Genomic DNA, 20,842 nt, shown 5'->3' with positions numbered 1-20,842 from the left:
TCCAGTTTCATTCTCCTACATGTGGCTAGCCAATTATCCCAGCACCATCTGTTGAAAAGGGTGTCCTTTCCCCGCTTTATGTTTTTGTTTGCTTTGTTGAAGATCAGTTGGCTGTAAGTATTTGGGTTTATTTCTGGGTTCTCTATTACGTTCCATTGGTCTATGTGCCTATTTTTATACCAGTACCACACTGTTTTGGTGACTGCGGCCTTATAATATAGTTTGAAATAAGGTAGTGTGATGCCTCCATATTTGTTCTTTTTGCTTAGTCTTGCTTTGACTATGTGGGCTCTTTTTTGTTCCATATGAATTTTAGAAGAATCTTTTCTAACTCTGTGAAGAATGATGGTGGTATTTTGATGGGGATTGCATTGAATTTGTAGATTGCTTTTGGCAGAATGGTCATTTTCACAATATTGATTCTACCCATCCATGAGCATGGGATGTGTTTCCATTTGTTTGTGTCATCTGTGATTTCTTTCAGCAGTGTTTTACAGTTTTCCTTGTAGAGGTCTTTCAACTCCTTTGTTAGGTATATTCCTAAGTATTTTATTGTTTTTTTTTTTAATTTACTTATTATTATTATACTTTAAGTTGTAGGGTATATGTGCATAACGTGCAGGTTTGTTACATATGTGTACTTGTGCCATGTTGGTGTGCTGCACCCATCAACTCATCATTTATATCAGGTATAACTCCCAATGCAATCCCTCCCCCCTCCCCATGATAGGCCCCTGTGTGTGATGTTCCCCTTCCTGAGTCCAAGTGATCTTATTGTTCAGTTCCCACCTATGAGTGAGAACATGCGGTGTTTGGTTTTCTGTTCTTGTGATAGTTTGCTAAGAATGATGGTTTCCAGCTGCATCCAAGTCCCTACAAAGGACGCAAACTCATCCTTTTTGATGGCTGCATAGTATTTCATGGTGTATATGTGCCACATTTTCTTAATCCAATCTGTCACTGATGGACATTTGGGTTGATTCCAAGTCTTTGCTATTGTGAATAGTGCCGCAATAAACATACGTGTGCATGTGTCTTTATAGCAGCATAATTTATAATCCTTTGGGTATATACCCAGTAATGGGATGGCTGGGTCATATGGTACATCTAGTTCTAGATCCTTGAGGAATCGCCATACTGTTTTCCATAATGGTTGAACTAGTTTACAATCCCACCAACAGTGTAAAAGTGTTCCTATTTCTCCACATCCTCTCCAGCACCTGTTGTTTCCTGACTTGTTAATGATTGCCATTCTAACTGGTGTGAGATGGTATCTCATTGTGGTTTTGATTTGCATTTCTCTGATGGCCAGTGATGATGAGCATTTTTTCATGTGTCTGTTGGCTGTATGAATGTCTTCTTTTGAGAAATGTCTGTTCATATCCTTTGCCCACTTTTTGATGGGGTTGTTTGTTTTTTTCTTGTAAATTTGTTTGAGTTCTTTGTAGGTTCTGGATATTAGCCCTTTGTCAGATGAGTAGATTGCAAAAATTTTCTCCCATTCTGTAGGTTGCCTGTTCACTCTGATGGTAGTTTCTTTTGCTGTGCAGAAGCTCTTTAGTTTAATGAGATCCCATTTGTCAATTTTGGCTTTTGCTGCCGTTGCTTTTGGTGTTTTAGACATGAAGTCTTTGCCCATGCCTATGTCCTGAATGGTACTACCTAGGTTTTCCTCTAGGATTTTGATGGTATTAGGTCTAACATTTAAGTCTCTAATCCATCTTGAATTAATTTTCGTATAAGGAGTAAGGAAAGGATCCAGTTTCAGCTTTCTACTTATGGCTAGCCAATTTTCCCAGCACCATTTATTAAATAGGGAATCCTTTCCCCATTTCTTGTTTCTCTCAGGTTTGTCAAAGATCAGATGGCTGTAGATGTGTGGTATTATTTCTGAGGACTCTGTTCTGTTCCATTGGTCTATATCTCTGTTTTGGTACCAGTACCATGCTGTTTTGGTTACTGTAGCCTTGTAGTATAGTTTGAAGTCAGGTAGCGTGATGCTTCCAGCTTTGTTCTTTTGACTTAGGATTGTCTTGGAGATGCAGGCTCTTTTTTGGTTCCATATGAACTTTAAAGCAGTTTTTTCCAATTCTGTGAAGAAACTCATTGGTAGCTTGATGGGGATGGCATTGAATCTATAAATTACCTTGGGCAGTATGGCCATTTTCACGATATTGATTCTTCCTATCCATGAGCATGGTATGTTCTTCCATTTGTTGGTGTCCTCTTTGATTTCACTGAGCAGTGGTTTGTAGTTCTCCTTGAAGAGGTCCTTTACATCCCTTGTAAGTTGGATTCCTAGGTATTTTATTCTCTTTGAAGCAATTGTGAATGGAAGTTCATTCCTGATTTGGCTCTCTGTTTGTCTGTTACTGGTGTATAAGAATGCTTGTGATTTTTGCACATTAATTTTGTATCCTGAGACTTTGCTGAAGTTGCTTATCAGCTTAAGGAGATTTTGGGCTGAGACAATGGGGTTTTCTAAATATACAATCATGTCATCTGCAAACAGGGACAGTTTGACTTCTTCTTTTCCTAACTGAATACCCTTGATTTCTTTCTCTTGCCTAATTGCCCTAGCCAGAACTTCCAACACTATGTTGAATAGGAGTGGTGAGAGAGGGCATCCCTGTCTTGTGCCAGTTTTCAAAGGGAATTTTTCCAGTTTTTGCCCATTCAGTATGATATTGGCTGTGGGTTTGTCATAAATAGCTCTTATTATTTTGAGGTACGTTCCATCAATACCGAATTTATTGAGCGTTTTTAGCATGAAGGGCTGTGGAATTTTGTCAAAAGCCTTTTCTGCATCTATTGAGATAATCATGTGGTTCTTGTCTTTGGTTCTGTTTATATGCTGGATTATGTTTATTGATTTGCGAATGTTGAACCAGCCTTGCATCCCAGGGATGAAGCCCACTTGATCATGGTGGATAAGCTTTTTGATGTGTTGCTGAATCCGGTTTGCCAGTATTTTATTGAGGATTTTTGCATCGATGTTCATCAGGGATATTGGTCTAAAATTCTCTTTTTTTGTTGTTGTGTCTCTGCCAGGCTTTGGTATCAGGATGATGTTGGCCTCATAAAATGAGTTAGGGAGGATTCCCTCTTTTTCTATTGATTGGAATAGTTTCAGAAGGAATGGTACCAACTCCTCCTTGTACCTCTGGTAGAATTCAGCTGTGAATCCATCTGGTCCTGGACTTTTTTTGGTTGGTAGGCTATTAATTATTGCCTCAATTTCAGAGCCTGCTATTGGTCTATTCAGGGATTCAGCGTCTTCCTGGTTTAGTCTTGGGAGAGTGTAAGTGTCCAGGAAATTATCCATTTCTTCTAGATTTTCCAGTTTATTTGCGTAGAGGTGTTTATAGTATTCTCTAATGGTAGTTTGTATTTCTGTGGGGTCGGTGGTGATATCCCCTTTATCATTTTTAATTGCATCGATTTGATTCTTCTCTCTTCTTTATTAGTCTTGCTAGTGGTCTGTCAATTTTGTTGATCTTTTCAAAAAACCAACTCCTGGATTCATTGATTTTTTGGAGAGTTTTTTGTGTCTCTATCTCCTTCAGTTCTGCTCTGATCTTAGTTATTTCTAGCCTTCTGCTAGCTTTCGAATGTGTTTGCTCTTGCTTCTCTAGTTCTTTTAATTGCGATGTTAGAGTGTCAATTTTAGATCTTTCCTGCTTTCTCTTGTGGGCATTTAGTGCTATAAATTTCCCTCTACACACTGCTTTAAATGTGTCCCAGAGATTCTGGTATGTTGTATCTTTGTTCTCATTGGTTTCAAAGAACATCTTTATTTCTGCCTTCATTTCGTTATGTACCCAGTAGTCATTCAGGAGCAGGTTGTTCAGTTTCCATGTAGTTGAGTGGTTTTGATTGAGTTTCTTAGTCCTGAGTTCTAGTTTGATTGCACTGTGGTCTGAGAGACAGTTTGTTATAATTTCTGTTCTTGTACATTTGCTGAGGAGTGCTTTACTTCCAATTACGTGGTCGATTTTGGAGTAAGTACGATGTGGTGCTGAGAAGAATGATATTCTGTTGATTTGGGGTGGAGAGTTCTATAGATGTCTATTAGGTCTGCTTGCTGCAGAGATGAGTTCAATTCCTGGATATCCTTGTTAACTTTCTGTCTCGTTGATCTGTCTAATGTTGACAGTGGAGTGTTGAAGTCTCCCATTATTATTGTATGGGAGTCTAAGTCTCTTTGTAAGTCTCTAAGGACTTGCTTTATGAATCTGGGTGCTCCTGTATTGGGTGTATATATATTTAGGATAGTTAGCTCTTCCTGTTGAATTGATCCCTTTACCATTATGTAATGGCCTTCTTTGTCTCTTTTGATCTTTGATGGTTTAAAGTCTGTTTTATCAGAGACTAGTATTGCAACCCCTGCTTTTTTTTGTTCTCCATTTGCTTGGTAAATCTTCCTCCATCCCTTTATTTTGAGCCTATGTATGTCTCTGCGTGTGAGATGGGTCTCCTGAATACAGCAGACTGATGGGTCTTGACTCTTTATCCAGTTTGCCAGTCTGTGTCTTTTAATTGGAGCATTTAGTCCATTTACATTTAAGGTTAAGATTGTTACGTGTGAACTTGATCCTGCCATTATGATATTAACTGGTTATTTTGCTCGTTAGTTGATGCAGTTTCTTCCTAGCCTCGATGGTCTTTACATTTTGGCATGTTTTTGCAATGGCTGGTACCGGTTGTTCCTTTCCATGTTGAGTGCTTCCTTCAGGGTCTCTTGTAAGGCAGGCCTAGTGGTGACAAAATCTCTAAGCATTTGCTTATCTGTAAAGGATTTTATTTCTCCTTCACTTATGAAACTTAGTTTGGCTGGATATGAAATTCTGGGTTTAAAATTCTTTTCTTTAAGAATGTTGAATATTGGCCCCCACTCTCTTCTGGCTTGGAGAGTTTCTGCCGAGAGATCTGCTGTTAGTCTGATGGGCTTCCCTTTGTGGGTAACCCGACCTTTCTCTCTGGCTGCCCTTAAGATTTTTTCCTTCATTTCAACTTTGGTGAATCTGGCAATTATGTGTCTTGGAGTTGCTCTTCTCGAGGAGTATCTTTGTGGCGTTCTCTGTATTTCCTGGATTTGAATGTTGGCCTGCCCTACTAGGTTGGGGAAGTTCTCCTGGATGATATCCTGAAGAGTGTTTTCCAACTTGGTTCCATTTTCCCCCTCACACTCAGGCACCCCAATCAGACGTAGATTTGGTCTTTTTACATAATCCCATACTTCTTGCAGGCTTTGTTCATTTCTTTTTCTTCTTTTTTCTTTTGGTTTCTCTTCTCGCTTCATTTCATTCATTTGATCCTCAATCGCAGATACTCTTTCTTCCAGTTGATCGAGTCGGTTACTGAAGCTTGTGCATTTGTCACGTATTTCTCGTGTCATGGTTTTCATCTCTTTCATTTCGTTTATGACCTTCTCTGCATTAATTACTCTAGCCATCAATTCTTCCACTTTTTTTTCAAGATTTTTAGTTTCTTTGCGCTGGGTACGTAATTCCTCCTTCAGCTCTGAGAAATTTGATGGACTGAAGCCTTCTTCTCTCATCTCGTCAAAGTCATTCTCCGTCCAGCTTTGATCCGTTGCTGGCGATGAGCTGCGCTCCTTTGCTGGGGGAGATGCGCTCTCATTTTTTGAATTTCCAGCTTTTCTGCCCTGCTTTTTCCCCATCTTTGTGGTTTTATCTGCCTCTGGTCTTTGATGATGGTGATGTACTGATGGGGTTTTGGTGTAGGTGTCCTTCCTGTTTGATAGTTTTCCTTCTAACAGTCAGGACCCTCAGCTGTAGGTCTGTTGGAGATTGCTTGAGGTCCACTCCAGACCCTGTTTGCCTGGGTATCAGCAGCAGAGGCTGCAGAAGATAGAATATTTCTGAACAGCGAGTGTACCTGTCTGATTCTTGCTTTGGAAGCTTCCTCTCAGGGGTGTACTCCACCCTGTGAGGTGTGGGGTGTCAGACTGCCCCTAGTGGGGGATGTCTCCCAGTTAGGCTACTCAGGGGTCAGGGACCCACTTGAGCAGGGAGTCTGTCCCTTCTCAGATCTCAACCTCCGTGTTAGGAGATCCACTGCTCTCTTCAAAGCTGTCAGACAGAGTCGTTTGCGTCTGCAGAGGTTTCGGCTGTGTTTGTTATTGCCCGGTTCCCAGAGGTGGAGTCTACAGAGACAGGCAGGTTTCCTTGAGCTGCTGTGAGCTCCACCCAGTTCGAGCTTCCCAGCAGCTTTGTTTACCTACTTAAGCCTCAGGAATGGCGGGCGCCCCTCCCCCAGCCTCGCTGCTGCCTTGCCGGTAGATCACAGACTGCTGTGCTAGCAATGAGGGAGGCTCCGTGGGTGTGGGACCCTCCCGGCCAGGTGTGGGATATGATCTCCTGGTGTGCCTGTTTGCTTAAAGCACAGCATTGGGGTGGGAGTTACCCGATTTTCCAGGTGTTGTGTGTCTCAGTTCCCCTGGCTAGGAAAAGGGATTCCCTTCCCCCTTGCGCTTCCCAGGTGAGGCAATGCCTCGCCCTGCTTCAGCTCTCGCTGGTCGGGCTGCAGCAGCTGACCAGCACCAATCGTCCGGCACTCCCCAGTGAGATGAACCCAGTACCTCAGTTGAAAATGCAGAAATCACCGGTCTTCTGTGTCGCTCGCACTGGGAGTTGGAGACTGGAGCTGTTCCTATTCGGCCATCTTGCTCCACCCACCAAGTATTTTATTGTTTTTGTTTGTTTGGTTTTGTAGCTACTGTAAAAGGGGTTGAGTTCTTGATTTGATTCTCTGCTTGGTCGCTGTTGGTGGATAGAAGAGTTACTGATTTATGTACATTAATCTTGTATCTGGAAACGTTGCTGAATTCTTTTATCAGTTGTAAGGGCTTCTGGAGGAGTCCTTAGGGTTTTCAAGGTAAATGATCATATTGTCAGAAAACAGGGACAGTTTGACTTCCTCCTTACCGATTTGGATGCCTTTATTTCTTTCTCTTGTCTGATTGCTCTGGCTAGGACTTCCAGTACTCTGTTGAAGAGGAGTGGTGAAAGTGGGCATCCTTGTCTTGTTCCTGTTCTCAGAGGGAATGCTTTCAACTTTTCCCCATTTGGTATTATGTTGGCTGTGGGTTTGTCGTAGCTTTTGTTACATTAAGGTATGTCCCTTGTATGCCAATTTTGCTGAGGGTTTTAATCATAAAGGGATGCTAGATCTTGTTGAATGCTTTTTCTGCATCTATTGAGATGATCATGTGATGTTTGTTTCTAATTCCGTTTATATGGTGTATCGTATTTATTAACTTGTGTATGTGAAACCATCCCTGCATCCCTGGTATGAAACTCACTTGATCATGGTAGGTTATCTTTTTGATATGTTGTTGGATTCAGTTAGCTAGTATTTTAAGGATTTTAGCATCTATGCTCATCAAGGATACGGGTCTGTAGTTTTCTTTTTTGGTTGTGTCCTTTCTTGGTTTTGGTATTAGGGCAATGCTGGCTTCATAGAATGAATTAGGGAGGGTTCCTTCTTTCTCTATCTTGTGCAATAGTGTCAAAATGAGTGGTACCAATTTTTCTTTGAATGTCTGGTAGAATTCTGCTGTGAATCCATCTGGTCCTGGACATTTTTTTGTTGGTAATTTTTAAATTACTGCTTCAATCTCACTGCTTGTTATTCATCTGTTCAGGGTATCTAATTCTTCCTGATTTAAGCTAGGAGGGTTGTATTTTTCCAGGAATTTATCCATTTATTCTAGGTTTTCTAGTTTATGTGCATAAAGGTGTTCATAGTAACCTTGAATGATCTTTTATATTTCAGTGGTATCAGTTGTAGTATCTCCTGTTTTGTTTCTTTGTGAGGTTATTTGGATTTTCTCTCTTCTCTTCTTGGTTAATCTTTCTAATGGTCTATCAATTTTATTTATCTTTTCAAATAACCAGCTTTTTGTTTCATTTATCTTTTGTATATATATATATTTGTTTCAATTTCATTTAGTTCTACAGTGATCTTGGTTACTTCCTTTCTTCTGCTGGGTTTGGGTTTGGTTTTGGTTTGTTCTTGTTTCTCTGGTTCCTTGAGATGTGACCTTAGATTGTCTGTTTGTACTCTTTCAGGACTATGAGCTTTCCTTTTAGCACTGCCTTAGCTGTATCCCAGAGGTTTTGATAGGTTGTGCCATTATTGTCATGTAGTTTGAAGAATTTTTAAATTTCCATCTTGATTTCATTTTTGACCCAATGATCATTCAGGAGCAGGTTATTTAATTTCCATGTATTTGCGTGGTTTTGAAGGTTCCTTTTGGAGTTTATTTCCAGTTTTATTCCACTGTGGTCTGAGAGAGTGCTTGATGTAATTTCAATTTTCTTAAACTTATTGAGGCTTATTTTATGGCCTATCACCTGATCTATTTTGGTGAAAGTTCCATGCACTGTTAAATAGAGTGTATATTCTACATTTGTTGGATGAAATGTTCTGTAAATATCTGTTAAGTCTATTTGTTCCAAGATATAGTTTAAATCCATTGTTTCTTTGTTGACTTTGTCTTGATGACCTGTCCAGTGCTGTCAGTGGAGTATTAAGTCCCACACTATTATTGTGTTGCTGTCTGTTTCATTTCTTAGGTCTGTTATTGTCTTATAAATTTGGGAGCTCCAGTGTTAGGTGCATATATGTTTAAGATTGTTATATTTTCCTGTTGGACAAGGCCTTTTACCATTATACAATGTCCCTCTTTGCCTCTTCTAACCACTGTTGCTTTAAAGTTAGTTTTGTCTGATATAAGAATAGCTACTCCTGCTCACTTTTGGTGTCCACTTTCATGAAATGCCTTTTTCTACCCCTTTATAGTTTATGTGAGCCCTTATGTGTTAGGTGAGTCTCCTGAAGGTAGCAGATAGTTGGTTGGTGAGTTCTTATCCATTCTGCAGTTCTGTATCATTTTTTTAAATTTGAATATGATTTTACTAAAGCATACATCATTTCAAAAAAAGTAGTTTATGTTGTCAATTCTAACATACAACATTTAAGTCATTATATAAATTTTTTATTTGTGTATTTCACTGTAGTGTTGTGACAACAAAATGACATCTGTGTACCACAGCATACATACATCAACAGTAAGATGTAATTTTTCATTATATTACCGCTAGAATATTTAGCTTTGTGTAGTGATAAAAAATTAAGATTATCTAAGGAAAAACACAGAAAATTATTTGGTTCTGTATCTTTTTAGTGGAGCTTTTAGGCCATTTACATTCAATGTTAGTATTGAAATGTGAGGTACAATTGCATTTATCATGCTCTTTGCTGCCTGTGTACTTTTTTTTTTTTTTTTTTTTTTTTTTTTGCTTTTTAACTTGAATTTTTGTTTTATAGATCCTGTGTGATTTATGCTTTAAAGAGGTTCTGTTTTGATATGTTTCCAGGATTTGTTTCAAGATTTAGAGCTCCTTTTAGCAGTTCTTGTAGAAGTGACTTGGTAATGGTGAATTCTCTCAGCATTTGTCTGAAAACGGTTGTATCTTTCCTTCACTTATGATGCTTAGTTTTGCTGGATACGATATTCTTGGCTGACAATTGTTTTGTCTGAGGAAGTTGAAGATAGGGCCCTAATCCCTTCTAGCTTGTAGGGATTCTGCTAAGAAATCTGTTAATCTGATAGGTTTTACTTTACAGGTTACCTAGTGCTTCTGTCTCACAGCTCTTAAGATTGTTTACTTCATCTTAACTCTGAATAACTTGATGACAATGTGCCTGGGTGAGGATCTTTTTGAGATGAATTTCCCAGGTGTTTTTTGTGCTTCTTGTATTTGCATTTCTCAGTCTCTGGCAAGGCCAGGGAAGGTTTCCTTGATTATTCCCTGAAATATGTTTTCCAAGCTTTTAGAATTTTCTTCTTACTTAGGAACACTGATTCTTCTTAGGTTTGGTTGTTTAACATAATCCCAGACTTCCTGGAGGCTTTGTTCATATTTTCTCACATTTTCTCTGTCTTTGTTAGATTGAGTTAATTAGAAGACCTTGTCTTCAAGCTCTGAATTTCTGGTTTCATTTTGTTTTGTTTTGTTTTGAGATGGAGTCTTGCTCTGTTGCCTAGGCTGGAGTGCAGTAGCACTATCTCGGCTCACTGCAACCTCTACCTCCCTGGTTCAAGCAATTCTCCTGCCTCAGCCTCCCTAGTAGCTGGGATTACAGGCTCGTGCCACTACATCCAGCTAATTTTTGTATTTTCAGAAGACACAGGGTTTTGCCATGTTAGCCAGGCTGGTCTCAAACTCCTGACCTCAGATGAGCCACCTGCCTTGGCCTCCTCAAAGTGCTGGGATTACAGGCATGAGCCACCACACCCGGGTGGAACTCTGAGTTTCTTTCTTCCACTTGTTCAATTCTATTGCTGAGACTTTCCAGAGCATTTTGCATTTCAAAAAGTGTGTCCAAAGTTTCCTGAATTTTTTATTGTCTTTTCTTTAAGCTATCTATTTCCTTGAATATTTCTCCCTTCACTTCTTGTATCATTTTTTGAATTTCCTTGCATTGGGCTCTGCCTTGCTTTGGTCTCTCCCTGATGAGCTTAAGAACTAACCTCCTGAATACTTTTTCAGGTAAATCAGGGATTTCTTCTTGGTTTGGATCCATTGGTGGTAAACTAGTGTGATTTTTGGAGGGTGTTGATGAGTCTTGTTTTGTCATATTACCAGGGTTGGTTTTCTTGTTCCTTCTCACTTGGATAGGCTAGGGAAATGTCTGGGGCTGAAGACTGTTGTTCAGATTTTTTTGTCTCACAGGGTGTTCCCTTGAGGTAGTACTCTCCTCACTTTTCCTGTGGATGTGCTTCCTGTGAGCTGAACTGGCGTGTTTGTTGTCTCTCTTCTGGGTCTAGTCACTCAGCGAATCTACCCAGCTCTGGGCTGGCACTGGGGGTTGTCTGCACAGAGTCCTGTGAAGTGAACCATCTCTCAGCCATGGATACCAGAGTTTGTTCTAGTGGAGGTGGTGGAGGGTGCAATGGATTCCGTGAGGGTCCTTAGCTTTAGTGGTTTAATGCTCTATTTTTGTGCTGGTTGGCCTCCTGCCAGGCAGTGGTACTTTCCAGAAAGCATCAGCTGAAGTAGTATGGAGAGGGATCAGTGCTGGGCGGGGCTCTAGAACTCAGAAGACTATGTGCCCATTGTCTTCCACTATCAAAGTGGGTAGGGAAGGACCATCAGGCAGGGGCAGAGATAGGCATGTCTGAGTTCACACTCTCCTTGGGTGGGTCTTGCTGCAGCTGCTGTGGGGGATGGAGATGAGATTCCTAGGTCACTGGAGTTGTGTACCTGGGAGGATCGTGGCTGCCTCTGCTGAGTCATGCAGTAGGGAAAAGCCAGCAGTCACAGGCCTCAACCAGCTCCCAGCTCCCATGCAAACCAAAGGACTGGTCTCACTCCCACCATGCCCCTCTGCAACAGCCCGGAGTCTGTTACCAGGCAGAGGAGGAGACAGGCTTGAAGACTTGCCCTGGGCTACCTGCCTCCCAACTGTGAAAGAAAAGGGCTTTAGTTCTTCCCCTGCCTGTGAAGTCTGCAAGTGGGATTCAAACCCTCCTCCAAGTTCTGGCCAGGAGGCTTCTCACCCCATTCAAATTGTTACAAAGTTCAGCTACAGATTTCTTCCCCCGCTGTGGAGTTCTACCCCCTGTTCCTCTGGCTGCCCTCCTGATGGACCCCTGTGGTGCTAGGCAGGAATGGGCTGCTTGGGGACCCAGCAAGCTCCCAGGGCCTTTCTGCTGCTTCCCCTACCCCTATATTTCACTCAGCTTGGCTCTATAACTTGACTCAGCTCCAGGTAAAGTCAGAAACTTCTCCCACGAATAGAAGCTGAGCTTCTCCAGTGGGGGTGTGTTTTTGGGAGAGGAGGGTCTCCCTTTCCCACTTCCACAGTTGGGGCACTCACAGTATTTGGGGTGTTTCCTGGGTCTGCAGGAGCAGTCTGCTTCCTTCAGAGGGTCTGTGAGTCCTCTCAGGATTGCTGATTTGTTCTTGCAGTCAATCTGGAGCTTAGATTTGTCTTAACATATTTTTTTCCTTGTACATTTGCTCACGGTTAAGACATGTGTAATCAATGCTTTCCTCCTTCCCCATTTTCTTCTTTATTTATCCCACTGTGAAGGGCACACTCTAGTTCTTTCTCAAGATCTCTTAGACCACACAGAATATTTGAATTAATTTTACCAGCAAAATCAAATTTTTAAAAATGTTCTTTAAAACACCTTTGGGTCATTTCCTCAACTAATACATATTTGAACAAAATAAAATTCCTGGGGAGGGGCCAAGATGGCCAAATGGGACAGCTCCAGTCTGCAGCTCCCAGCGAGACCAACGCAGAAGGTGGGTGATTTCTGCATTTCCAACTGAGGTACTCTGTTCATTTCAATGGGACCAGGTAGGCAGTGGGTGCAACCCACAGAGAGCAAGCAGAGCAGGGTGGGGCATCGCGTCACCGAGAAAGTGCAAGGAGCCAGGAGACCTCCCTTCTCCAGCCAAGGGAAGCCATGAGGGACTGTGCTACCCGGCTTAGGTACCATGCTTTTCTCACCATTTTTGAAATCCACGGATCAGGAGATTCCCTTGTGTGCCTACACCACCAGGGCCCTGGGTCTCAGGCACAAAACTTGGCAACTGTTTGGGCAGACACCGAGCTAGCTGCAGTATTTGTTTTTGTGCCCCAGTGGCACCTGGAACCCCTGCAAGACAACTGTTCACTCCCGTGGAAAGGGGCCTGAAGTCACAGAGTCAAGTAGTCTCGCTCAGCGGGTCCCGTTCCCATGGAGCCCAGCAAGCTAAGAACCACTGGCTTGAAATTCTCACTGCCAGCACAGCAGTCTGAAGTCGACCTGAGATGATTGTGCTTGGTGTGGCGAGGGGCATCTGCCATTACTGAGGCTTTAGTAGGCAGTTTTCCCCTGAAAGTGCTAAGGAAGCTGAGAGGTTTGGACTGGGGGGAATTCACCACAGCATGGCAAAGTGGCTGTGGCCAGACTGCTTCTTTAGATTCCTCCTCACTGGACAGGGCATCTCTGAAGGAAAGGTAATGGCCCCAGTCAGGGGCTTACAGACAAAAGCCCCATTTCCCTGGGACAGATCATCTGGGGGATGGGGCGGCTGTGGGCACAGCTTCAGCAGATTTAATCATTCCTGCCTGCCGGCTCTGAAGAGAGCAGCTGATCCTGACAAGGGAGATTCTTCCAGCACAGCTCACCAGCTCTGCTGAGGGACAGGCTGCCTCAAGTGGGTCCCTGATCCCTGTGCCTCCTGACTGGAAGAGACTTCCCAACAGGGGTCAAGAGACACCTCATACAGAAGACCTCTGGCTGGCATGAGGCCAGTGCCCCTCTTGGACAAAGCTTCTTGTCCAAGGAAGGAGGAGGAAGGAGCAGGCAACAAAGCTTCTTGTCCAAGGGAGGAGGAGGAAGGAGCAGGCAACAATCTTTCCTATCCTGCATCCTCCACTGGCAAAACCCAGGCAAAGAGGGTCTGGAGTGGACCTCCAGCAAACTGCAGCAGACCTGCAGAAGAAGGGCCTGACTGTTAGAAGAAAAACTAGGAAACAGAAAGCAACAACATCAACATCAAAGAAAAATACCCCCACATGAAAACTCCACCCAAAGGTCATCAGCCTCAAAAATCAAAGGTAGATAAATCCACAAAGATGAGGAAAAAACAGTACAAAAACACTGAAAATCCAAAAACAAGAATGCCTCTTCTCCTCCAAATGATCGCAACTCCTTCTCCTGCAAGGGCACAAAACTGGATGGAGAATGAGATTTATGAATTGACAGAAGTAGGCTTCAGAAGGTGGGTAATAACAAACTCCTCTGAGCTAAAGAAGCATGTTCTCACCCAATGCAAGGAAGCTAAGAACCTTGATAAAAGGTTACAGAACTGCTAACTAGAATAACCAGTTTAGAGAGGAACATAAATGACCTGATGGAGCTGAAAAACACATCACAAGAACTTTGTGAAGCATACACAAGTATCAGTAGCCAACTTGATTAAGCAGAATAAAGGATAACAGAGATTGAAGATCACCTTACTGAAATAAGGTGTGAAGACAAGATTAGAGAAAAAAGAATAAAAAGGAATGAACAAAGCCTCCAAGAAATATGTAACTATGTGAAAAGACCAAACCTACGACTGATTGGTGTACCTGAAAGTGATGGGGAGAATGGAACCAAGTTCGGAAACACGCTTCAGGATATTATCCAGTAGAAATTCCCCAACCTAGCAAGACAGGCCAACATTCAAATTCAGGAAATACAGAGAACAATACTAAGATACTCCTCAAGAAGAGCAACCCCAAGACACACAATCATCAGATTCTCCAAGGTTGAAATGAAGGAAAAAATGTTAAGAGCAGCTAGAGAGAAAGGTCGGGTTACCTACAAAGAGAAGCCCATCAGACTAACAGCAGATCTCTCCACAGAAACTGTATAAGCCAGAAGAGAGTGGGGGCCAATATTCAACATTCTTAAAGAATTTTCAATCCAGAATTTCATATCTGCCCAAACTAAGTTTCATAAGTGAAGGAGAAATAAAATCCTCTACAGACAAGCAAAAGCTGAGAGATTTTTGTCACCACCATGCCTACTTTACAAGAGCTTCTGAAGGAAGCACTAAATATGGAAAGGAAAAACCAGTACCAGCCATTGCAAAAACACACCAAAATGTAAAGACCAATGACACTATGAAGAAACTGCATCAACAAATGTGCAAAATAAATAGCTAGCATCATGATGACAGGATCAAATTCACACATAACAATATTAATCTTAAATGTAAATGTGCTAAATGCCCCAATTAAAAGACACAGACTGGCAAATTGGATAAAGAGTCAAACCCATTGATGTGCCATATTCAGGAGACCCATCTCACGTGCAAAGACACACATAGGCTCAGAATAAAGGGATGGAGAAATATTTACCAAGAAAATGGAAAGCAAAAAAAAAGCAGGGGTTGCAATCTTAGTCTCTGATCAAACAGACTTTAAACCAACAGAGATCAAAAAAGACAAAGAGGGGCATTATACAATGGTAAAGGGATCAATGCAACAAGAAGAGCTGACTATCCTAAATTTATATGCACCTAATACAGGAGCACCCAGATTCATAAAGCAAGATTGTGGAGACTTACAAAGAGACTTAGACTCCCACACAATAATATTGGGAGACTTTAACACTCCACTGTCAATATTAGATCAATGAGACAGAAAATTAACAAGGGTATTCAGGACTTGAACTCAGCTGTGGACCAAGTGGACCAGAACTCTACAGAACTCTCCAGCCCAAATCAACAGAATATACATTCTTCTCAGCACCACATAGCACTTATTCTAAAATCAACCACATAATTGAAAGTAAAACACTCCTCAAAAAATGTAAAAGAATGGAAATCACAAGTCTCTCAGACCACAGCACAATCAAATTAGAACTCAGGATTAAGAAACTCACTCAAAACTGCACGACTACATGGAAATTGAACAACCTGCTCCTGAATGACTACTGGGTAAATAATGAAAATAAGGTAGAAATAAAGAAGTTCTTTGAAAAGTTCTGAAATTGAGGGAGTAATTAATAGCCTACCAATCAAAAAAGCCCACGACCAGATGGATTCACAACCAAATTCTACCAGACGTACAAAGAGGAGCTGGTACCATTCCTTCTGAAACTATTCCAATCAATAGAAAAAGAGGGAATCCTCCCTGACTCATTTTATGAAGCCAGCATCATCCTGACACACACACACACACAAAAAGAAAATTTCAGGCCAATATACCTGATGAACATCGGTGCAAAAATCCTCGAGAAAATACTGGCACACTGAATCCAGCAGCACATCAAAAAGCTTATCCACCACGATCAAGTCGGCTTCATCCCTGGGATGCAAGGCCAGTTCTACATATGCAAATCAATAAATGTAATCCATCACATAAACAGAACCAGTGACAAAAACCACATGATTATCTCAATAGATGCAGAAAAGGCCTTCAACAAAATTCAACAGCCCTTCATGCTAAAAACTCTCAATAAACTCGGTATTGATGGAACATATCTCAAAATAATAAGAGCTATTTATGACAAACCCACAGCCAATATCATACTGAATAGGCAAACACTGGAAGCATTCGTTTTGAAAACCAGCACAAGAAAAGGATGCCCTCTCTCACCACTCCTATTCAACACAGTGTTGGAAGTTCTAGCCAGGGCAGGAAGGCAGGAGAAAGAAATAAAGGGTATTCAATGAGGAAAAGAGGAAGTCAGATTGTCCCTGTTTGCAGATGACATGATTGTATATTTAGAAAACCCCATCATTTCAGCCCCAAAATTCCTTAAGCTGATAAGCAACTTCAGCAAAGTCTCAAGATACAAAATCAATGTGCAAAAATCACAAGCATTCCTATACACCAGTAACAGACAAGCAGAGAGCCCAATCATGAGTGAACTCCCATTCACAATTGCTACTAAGAGAATAAAAGGGATGTGAAGGACCTCTTCAAGGAGAAGTACAAACCACTCTTCAAGGAAATAGGAGGGGGCACAAACAAATGGAAAAACATTCCATGCTCATGGATAGGAAGAACCAATATCGTGAAAATGGCCATACTGCCCAAAGTAATTTGTAGATTCAATGCTATTCCCATCAAGCTACCCTTGACTTTCTTCACAGAATTAGGAAAAACTACTTAAAATTTCACATAGAACTAAGAAAGAGCCCATATAGCCAAGATAATCCTGAGCAAAAAGAACAAAGCTGGAGGCAACAAGCTACCCAACTTCAAACTGTACTACAAGGCTACAGTAACCAAAACAGCAGGGTACTGGTACCAAAACAGAGATATAGACCAATGGAACAGAACAGAGCCCTCAGAAATAATACCACACATCTACAACCATCTGATCTTTGACAAACTGACAAAAACAAGCAATGGGGAAAAGATTCCCTATTTAATAAATGGTGCTGGGAAAACTGGTTAGCCATATGCAGAAAATAGAAACCGGACCCCTTCCTTACACCTTATACAAAAATTAACTCAAGATGGATTAAAGACTTAAATTAAAACCCCAAACCAGAAAAACCCTAGAAGAAAACCTAGGCAATGCTATTCAGGACATAAATAAGGGCAAAGACTTCAAGACTAAAACACCAAAAGCAATTGCAACAAAAGCTAAAATTGACAAATGGGGTCTAATTAAATTAAACAGCTTCTACACTGCAAAAGAAACTATCATCAGAGTGAACGGGCAATGTACAGAATGAGAGAAAAATTTTGCAATCTGACAAAGGTCCAACATCCAGAATAAACAAGGAATTTAAATTACAAGAAAAAAGAAACACCATCAAAAAGTGAGTAAAGGATATGAACAGACCCTTCTCATAAGAAGACGTTTATGTGGGCAACAAATATATGAAAAAAGCTCATTATCACTGGTCATTAGAGAAATGCCAATCAAAACCACAATGAGATACCATCCCATTGAGATACCATCTCATGACAGTTAGAATGGTAATTATTAAAATCATTATTAAAATGAGATACCATCTCATGCCAGTTAGAATGGTGATTATTAAAAAGTCAGGAAACAACAGATGCTGATGAGTCTGTGGAGAAATAGGAATGCTTTACACTGTTGCTGGGAGTGCAAGTTAGTTCAACCATTGGGGAAGACAGTGTGGTGATTCCTCAATGATCTAGAACCAGAAATATCATTTGATCCAGCCATCCCATTACTGGGTATATACCCAAAGGATTATAAATCATTCTGCTCTAAAGACACATGCACATGTATGTTTATTGCAGCACTATTCACAATAGCAAAGACTTGGAACCAACCCAAATGCCCATCAATGATAGACTGGATAAAGAAAATGTAGCACATATACACCACGGAATACTATGCAGCCATAAAAAAGAATGAATTAATGTCCTTTGCAGGGACATGGATGAATCTAGGAGCCATCATCCTCAGCAAACACTGGAACAGAAAACCAAACACCGCATGTTTTCACTCAGAAATGGGAGTTGAGCAATGAGAACACATGGACACAGGGAGGGGAACGTCACATACCAGGGCATGTCAGGGTTTGGGGGCAAGGGAAGGGAGAGCATTAGGACAAATACCTAATGCATGTGGGGCTTAAAACCTAGATGACGGGTTGATGGGTGCAGCAAACCACCATGGCACATGTATGTCTATGTAACAAACCTGCACATTCTGCACATGTATCCCAGAACTTAAAGTAAAATTTTAAAAAATAAATACAAATAGGCTGGGCATGGTGGCTCATGCCTGTAATCCCAGCACTTTGGGAGGCCGAGCAGGCAGATCCCATGGTCTGGAGTTCGAGACCAGCCTGGGCAAGAGACCAGCCTGGCCAATGTGGTGAAACCCCATCTCTACTAAAAATACAAAAATTAGCCGTGCATGGTGATGGGCACCTGTAATCCCAGCTACTCAGGAGCCTCAGGCAGGAGAATTGCTTGAATCCAGGAGGTAGAGGTTGCAGTGAGCCGAGATCACTCCATTGCCCTTCAGCCTGGGCAACAGAGTGAGACTTTGACTCAAAATAAATCAATAAATTAATCAAATATGAATATAAATAAATTCCCCCTTTCACATGCAAATTAAATATGTTAATATTTAATTGTATATTTTACATTTTCAGCACACTTTTAGATACCTAAATTCATCCTCACAACATCCCTTTAAGGTAGGTGGGGTAGAAGCTATAAGGGTGGAATGTCAAAGCAAGCTGGCTGAAATCACCATGGGATCTCAGCAGTAGACAGGTGGGAAATAGAAAAAAGCTAGCATGGGAAGGCCTAGAGTTGGGAGACCTGAAAGTGTCATAGGGTAAACCCCCAGAGGAAAAACTAACCGCTCATGTTACAGAGGGAAGGGCCGGGCCCAGCCTGGGCCAGAAGACACCTCATCTAGACAGAGAGTGGCAGAAAGAGCTGCAGGGAGCCTGTAAAGCCCCAGCTGATGACTAAGGTACCCAGAGAAAGAAGATGCTGACCCTATCTGTGACAAGGTTCTGATTCAGGGGGAATATTAACCAAAACCAAGGCAGAACACTTTGCTTAGTGGGCTTTTTACTCTGTCCCAAATTAGTCAGAACTACACAGAACTCAGCCTTCTGAAGACTTTAGGAACACCACTAGAAACCTGGAGACAGTTATTCCCATTTTTCAACTGAAGAAGTTAAGCAATTTAATCAAGGTGGACTTTGCAGCCAGACTGCCTGGTTTCAAATCAAGATTCTATCACTCCCTGCGGTGTTAGCCACAGCAGGCTACACTATGGTAATAAGAGGCCCCTCAAAGATGTCATGGTCCAGACAGAGGGGAAGTTGTTTTTCATCTATGAGATAGCCTGAGGAGGGGCTCCTGGTTGGTGAGAGTGATTCAAGGAACCCAGGCTCTCCTTCCGCCTGTGGCTCTGCATCCAGCTGGCAGCAGGTGAAAGAGCAGGGAGGGCCACTCCTGCTTCTTAGATGCTTTGGTCTAGAAATGGCACATTCTCTCACATTCATGGGTGGCACTCAGTCCCCCAGCCACTCCTGACTGCAAAAGGACTGAGAACTGTCAGCTGGCTATGTCCGCAGAAAGAAGAAACATAGCTGATACAGTTTGGATGTGTACCCTGCCCAAATCTCATACTGAAATGTAATCCCCAGTGTTGGAGTTGGGGCCTGGTGGGAGGCGATTGGATCCTGGGGGTGGATTTCTCATGAATGTTTTAGTACCATCCTGCTTCGTACTGTCCTCACAACAGTGAGTTCTTGTGAGATCTAGCCATTTAAAAGCATGTAGCACCTCCACCAGGCTCTCTTGCTCCTGCCCTGGCCATGTGACATGCCTGCTCCTGCTTCCTCTTTTGCAATGACTGTAAGTTTCCTGAGGCCTCTCTAGAAGCTGATGTCGTCATAGTCTGCGGAACCGTGAGCCAATTAAACTTCTTTTCTCTGTGAATTACCCAGTCTCAGGTATTTCTTGAGAGCAAAGCAAGAATGGCCTAATACAATATCTTAGCCAACTGTGTATATCCATTAGCTATATAACCTTGAGAGAAGTACTTAGCAGCTTTGTGCCTCATTTTTCCCTCAACTACAAAATGGAATTTTTATGAGGATTACCTGAGTTAAACACGGAAAGCATGTGAATGTTCTCAGTAAGCTCCATGCATGCTGGCTATTGTCACTGTCACCATCATCTTTGACCTCATCATGATTATGCAAAAACTAGGTAGCAGGAATTTTTTTTTTTTTCTTTTGAGACAGAGTTTCTGTCGCCCAGGCTGGAGTACAGTGGTGCAATCTTGGCTCACTGCAAACTCCGCCTTCCAAGTTCAAGTGATTCTCCTGCCTCAGCCTCCCGAGTAGCTGGGACTACAGGCGCACACCACCACACCCAGCTAATATTGTATTTTTAGTAGAGATGGGGTTTCACCATGTTGGCCAGGCGGGTCTCAAACTCTTGACTCAAGTGATCCACCTGCCTCAGCCTCCCAAAGTGCTGGGATTACAGGCGTGAGCCACTGTGCCCAGCCAATAGAAGGGATTTAGTCTGGGCACGGTGTCTCATGCCTGTAATCCCAGCACTTTGGGAGGGTGGGAGACCAAGGCAGGTGGATCACAAGGTCAGGAGTTCCAGACCATCCTGGCCAAAATGGTGAAACCCCATCTCTACTAAAAATACAAAAATCAGCCAGTTGTGGCGGTGTGCACCTGTAGTCCCAGCTACTCGGAAGGCTGAGGCAGGAGAATCACTTGAACTTGGGAGGCGGAGGTTACAGTGAGCCAAGATTGCACCACTGCACTCCAGC

This window comes from Macaca thibetana, chromosome 4, assembly GCF_024542745.1.
Source record: "Macaca thibetana thibetana isolate TM-01 chromosome 4, ASM2454274v1, whole genome shotgun sequence".
NCBI lineage: Eukaryota > Metazoa > Chordata > Mammalia > Primates > Cercopithecidae > Macaca > Macaca thibetana.
This window is presented reverse-complemented; position numbering follows the sequence as displayed.